Source organism: Zea mays, chromosome 7, assembly GCF_902167145.1.
Source record: "Zea mays cultivar B73 chromosome 7, Zm-B73-REFERENCE-NAM-5.0, whole genome shotgun sequence".
Classification (NCBI taxonomy): domain Eukaryota; kingdom Viridiplantae; phylum Streptophyta; class Magnoliopsida; order Poales; family Poaceae; genus Zea; species Zea mays.
This window is the reverse complement of record NC_050102.1, coordinates 75,676,497-75,682,725: the sequence shown is the minus strand read 5'-3', so window position 1 is coordinate 75,682,725 and position 6,229 is coordinate 75,676,497. Positions and strand designations below refer to the sequence as shown.

General features: G+C 44.4%; 1 long non-coding RNA gene across 1 annotated transcript; it reads right to left on the bottom strand.

Annotated features, from left to right (window-relative positions):
* Positions 1 to 382: 382 nt before the first annotated feature.
* Positions 383 to 5,835, bottom strand: LOC111589736 (uncharacterized). The gene is made up of 2 exons (XR_002748855.2): positions 1,112 to 5,835; positions 383 to 599 (listed from the first exon to the last, which is right to left on the bottom strand). It is a non-coding gene; the product is annotated as an uncharacterized lncRNA (long non-coding RNA).
* Positions 5,836 to 6,229: the final 394 nt, after the last annotated feature.

Sequence of the window (6,229 nt, the reverse complement as noted above, 5' to 3'; positions counted from 1 at the left end):
AAGGGGAGGAGGGGGGAGAGAAAAAAAGAAAAAGTTTTCCCTTTTTAAATCTATTTTCTTGATGAATGGTTTCACAGTTTCACTCAATCAAAACAAAAGCATGGTTCGGCATGGTGCAACAAACCAAAGAAAGTATTTCTAGGGTTTACTTACACGAGATCTCAAGCTGAATCTCGCTATAACTTGGAAGAAGAACTAGGCATAGCGAGAAGAAAAGAGAAAGAGAAAAGGTAACGCCCGAATTTGGTGAGTAAAAGAGAAAGAAAAAAATCAACTCAAAAATTCGGGGCGTCACACCATGGGCATAAGAAGAGCAGTGTTTAAATCTGACTCTCAAGTATTCACAAGCCGGGTTGACAAAAGCAGTAAGGCTAGGGATCCGAAGCATGAAAAATATCTTGACACAGTCTGAAGTTGAATTGTTCAAGCAAGGAGTATACTCCCCATTACTAAAGTGTCTATCCAGAGCCAAAGGTCAAGAATTGATGATGGAAATACACTTAGGAATATGTGGAGCCCACTTTGGATCCATGCCACTCCTTCGCAAAGTTTTTAGACAAGGATTCTACTGGTCGAAGGCTGCTTCCGATGCAGCGGACCTAGTACAAAAATGTGAAAATTGTCAGAAGTGTGCCAGGGACCAGAATCAACCTTCATCTTGTAAAGCCCAAAATTTGTCAAAGAAAAAAATGACGATAAAATAAATGAATAAATATATTTGAGGATTTTGAAATCATGAGAGATTTATTTGGACCCTTCTATTTTCATAGCCAAATAATGGATTATTATTATCGATTAACCCATAAATAAATAGGAATGTGCATCCCATGCTTAAGAGTTTTTTTGGGATACATTTTACTCGACCTCAAATTATAAATGAAAGTGGAAAATAGAAAGTGAGAAAAGAAAATTTTAACAATCATCTATTATTTTAGGAATTAAAATAAACAGATGAAGAATAAATAATAACATTGAAAATAGTAGGATCTATAGGGTTATGATTGAGAATAAAAGCATGAAAATTAAGAACAGAAAGTTTCATCAAGTTTGAACTTGAAATAGAAATTTGAAAAATGTGAAGGGGATTAAAATAAAAAGGAGAAGAATAAACCTGCTCTTGGGCCGGCTTCGCTTCTTTGCGGCCCTAGTTACCCCATCCTGCCTCGGCCCATTAAGTGCGCGCCCCTGGGCCCAACTGACCATCTCGCGCCAACCATCTACATCATGCACTAGCAGGCGGGTCCCACCCGCAAGTCTCACGTATGATGCCACTAGCATTGCTTGTGAACCCGCGCTGTCATTCTCACCTGCGCTCGGACACTGATCACTGGGGCCGCCTTGACAGTTTGTTCTTCCTCCCCAAAACGAAATCACGCGTGCTCGGCAACAGACGCAACAGGGATGCTCGGATTCTGTGGTAACTACCCGAATCCGCCAAGCTAGGGATGATGGGGTTTGTTGCGGGGTGTTCGCCGCGTTTTTGTGACCTGGTTAATCCTAGCGCGACGGTCGTTTCCTCCGAGTCCGGATCCAGGTTAGCTGTAACACCCCACTGGTCACACACAATGGATAATACCACAAACCCCACCCACCAAACTTACTCAACACAAGAGAAGTAATAAAGAAAGAATATATAGCAAAAATCCGGCAGCACCTCCTTTGAAAACTAGCATAACAAGGAGGGGAAACATGAAGCTCATACAAGATATAAAGACATATAATTCACATAGTAGAAACTGAAATGCAAAAGTGGTAAAACTTAATTATGACCCAACTAAAGCAAAACAAATGGGATAAGAAACTCAGCCCACCCCAAAATAAACGCTCAACCAAGAACAAAGCAATTCACTAGACTTGTCCAACTCTGATTAACAACATTATTAAATGGTGGTTCCTTTATTAAAGGTGTAGTGGCCGTGCTGCTACATCCCTCTATTCCCAAAGCAGAAATTAGGTGCCTGCATCAAGCAATGCAAGATGTGAGATAACACATCTCAGCAAGTAAACATAACAACAACAAATAGGACATTGTAAATCAACTGTGCTTACACAACCACGTGTTCAGGACTTCTTTTCTTTCTTTTGAACAGTAAATTGCAGCAAGTAAACAAGTAACTAAAAACTCAACGCCAAGTAGAATCACCATGCACAAGTCCAAATTATCCACATCCACATAATAGATTCAACACCTCTCCCATGAATGCACATGGCTACAAATGCAATAATGACTTCTGCCTCCATATCTCTAAGGATATGAAGCTGCACCATACCCCTTCTTGGGAAACATATGATGCTCAATGTACCGGTACGGTCGGACCATAAGATCGCGACGAAACATCAATGCAATGGATGATGAGTGCATTATGCATGACAACATCATGAGTTCTTCCCAAATAAAAATGTGCTAGGCATTTACTTCCACCCATTCCACATAATAACCACTTGAGTAACATAATCAAACCTCAAACTCAACATATGAAATCCATGAAACATGAACATTTTCAAATGATGGTACTCAAAAGAAAATATGAATTTGATCATAATAGCACAACATAAACAAGTATAAGACTCCTCATCTGACAGACGGAATAACCATCACAGTTTTACTTGCCTTCACCGGAAGTTTGGGCACATCCCTAAGAACGATCTGGGAGTCCACCACCTGTTTTTGACACCCAACTTAGTGCACCAAATTCACGTAAAACTCAAAACAACGCCGCACCTACGCGCAATCTCAAACCCCGCCGCGGGTAACAATTCTCCCCACACCAACCAAACTGCAGCGGCGCTGCTTAACAATTCCATAACTTTAAAATTAAGACAGCAGTGGTGTCAAACAAAAACTCCAGAGGCAACTACATAAAATTCCCCACAAGTTTTGTATACAATTTATGATTAAATTCTAACATCTAATTACCCCTAAACGGTCCACAAAATAAACCCTGCAATCTGTTTTTTTCTGTTTTGGGCAGCGACATACTCGGATTCAAACAGCGATAACTTTTAAAATATAATTCCGAATCAAGCGCATAAGTACTTGTTGGAAAGATAAGAAAGAGCCCTTCATGATTCTTATACTGATTAACCCTAATTAATCCTGAAAAATCCCCAGAAACTGCTAATACTGCTGCTGTTCATCCCCCTGAAAATCTGTTTTTTTGGACAGCCACATACCCGGATTCAAACGGTGATAACTTTCAATTTATAACTCCAAATTGAGCGCATAAATACTCGTTGGAAAGGTAAGACAAAGTTATACATGATCCCCAAACTGATTTCCCTTAATTTCTCACGAAAAAACACAGAAACTGCTAGAACTACTGCTGTTCATCCACCACCTAAAATTCTGGACAGCCCCCTCTACCCAATCGCAAACGCAACCTCTAATCAATTAAATTGCAGCGCAAATGAACAAGGCATGAACACAAAAATCACCTTGGATTCTCCCCCTTTCCTTCCTCCCTTCTTCCCTCCACCAAAACGATTGAAGACTCGCACCACGTGACGATGATCCGAGCGGCAAGGATTGGCACCTTGGGAGGAGGGGATTGAGGGGGGGGGGGGCGGCTAGGGTTTGGTGGCTGCAAGAATTGAGAGAGGAGATGGGCAGGGGGGGCGGCGACCAAGGGGGGCGAAGTGGGGGGGCGGCTGCACAAGGGGGGAGGGGGTTAGGAGGGAGGCGGCTAGGGTTTGGGAGGGTTAATGGGCCGAAACACCAATTGCGGCCCAACTAACCCACGCGACAGCTCCCGACCGCAACGCAAGCGTCAAACCAAATAAATTCTACTGCCCTAGTTGTGAATGTTTTCCACAAAATTCCAAATCACCAAAACAACAACCGGATGAGGGAAAAAAACAAAAAGAACAACCCCCAACTTCTCTTCTTTGCAAACCGGGTATCACACTCTACCCCTCTTAAAAAGAATTCGACCTCGAATTCTGACGCTTCTATCGGAATGACAAAAGAAAAGATTAATGAATCAACAACACTTACCCACAACGAAAAGTTCCGGGTACTTCTGCCGCATCAGCTCCTCAAGTTCCCACGTAGCCTCGCGCTCAGACTGATTAGTCCATAAGACCTTGACATACTTAATTGATCTCTTCCTCAACACACGCTCCGAGAATTCCAATATACGCACCGGACGACACTCCAGAGTCAGATCCTGCTGCACCGCAATTGGTTCCATCTCAATCTGATGGTCCGGATCTCGCAAGAACTTCCTCAACATAGAGACATGAAAAACCGGGTGTACCCCTGCCATGGAATCCGGCAGTAGCAAGCGATAAGCCAGGCTGCCCACTCGAGCCAAGATAGTGAACGGTCCAATGTATCTCGGGCTGAGCTTCCCAGAGACACCGAACCGAACAACTCCCTTAGTGGGTGATACCCTGAGAAGGACTTGGTCACCCACAGCAAATTCCAGATCCCGCCTCCTCACATCAGCATAACTCTTCTGACGACTCTGAGCTGCCAAAATATTCTGACGAATTTCCCGAACCTTTTCAGAAGTTTGTTGAACCCAATCAGGACCAACCACGGATCTCTCTCCCAAAGTCTCCCAGCACAGAGGAGAGATACACCGCCTTCCATAGAAAGCCTCAAATGGTGCCATCTTGATGCTAGCCGGGTAGCTGTTGTTATAAGCAAACTCTGCCAGAGCAAGATGATCCTCCCAGCTACCCTTCCATGACAGAACACAAGCACACAACATGTCTTCCAAGGTTTGGATTGTTCGCTCTGACTAACCATCCGTCTGAGGGTGAAAAGCGACACTAAGCGAAAGCTTGGTGCCCAAGGCACTATGGAGACTCTCCCAGAATTTGGATACAAATTTGGAGTCTCGATCAGAAACAATAGACTTAGGTACCCCGTGAAGCCTGACTACTTCCTTCATATACAAGGGAACCAAATCTGAAGCTGAACTTGTGGTCTTCATGGGAATAAAATGCGCAGACTTAGTCAAGCGATCCACTACCACCCAAATAGCATCCCTGCCATGAGGGGAACGAGGTAGACCCACCACAAAATCCATGGTGATATGCTCCCATTTCCACTCTGGAATTTCTAATGGCTTCAGCAAACCTACAGGCCGCTTATGCTCGGCCTTCACGCGCTGACATACTTCACAGGCGGCCACATACTTAGAAACGTCAACCTTCATCCGCTTCCACCAGAAGTTTTGCTTCAAATCTCGGTACATTTTGGTTTCGCCAGGATGGACGGTGTAAGGCGTTTTATGAGCTTCTCTCAAGATATCCATTTTCACCTCTGATTTCTGAGGCACACAGAGGAGGCCCCTGAAACAAACCAAATCATTCTCATCAATGGTGAACTCCCGCGGTTTACCATCACCCACCCTCTTTCGAGCTTCCTGCAATAGACGATCCTGCTACTGAGCCGCACGCACTCTCTCCATGAGAGAGGATTGAATAAGCATCTGAGTCTCCTTGCTAGCAGTGCCGACATAACACAAAGCGATCCCCAAACGGTCTAGATCAGCGATCAACGGCAAGGCCACCTTTGGAACCCCGGACCTGCTAAGGGCATCAGCCACCACATTAGCCTTCTCCGGGTGATAATGAATGGACAAATCATAATCTTTAATCAATTCCAGCCACCGTCGCTGCCTCAAATTCAGCTCCTTCTGAGTAAAAATATATTTGAGACTTTTGTGATCGGTGAAAATGTCACAAGCCTCGCCATAAAGGTAATGCCTCCACGACTTTAGAGCAAAAACCACCGCGGCCAATTCCAGATCATGAGTTGGATAATTCCCCTCATGCTTCCTCAACTGCCTTGAGCCATAAGCAATCACTCTTCCTTCCTGCATCAGCACACAGCCAAGACCAATACGCGAAGCATCCGTATAAACTGTGAAACGCTTACCGCTCTCAGGCAAAGCTAGGATAGGGGCGTCCACCAACTTGCTCTTCAATGACTGATAACTGACCTCACAATCGCTGGACCAGACGAAGGGAACACCCTTCTCCAAGAGCCTAGTCAAAGGCTTAGCAATGCTGGAAAAATTTGGTATGAAGCGCCGATAATACCCAGCAAGCCCCAAGAAACTTCGGATTTCAGAGACACTAGAAGGTCTCTTCCACTCCACCACAGCCGCAACATTCTTGGGATCAACCGCAATACCCTGCTGATTAATCACGTGCCCCAGGAAAGCCACTTCGGATAGCCAAAAGGCACACTTCTTCAACTTGCCATAGAATTGAT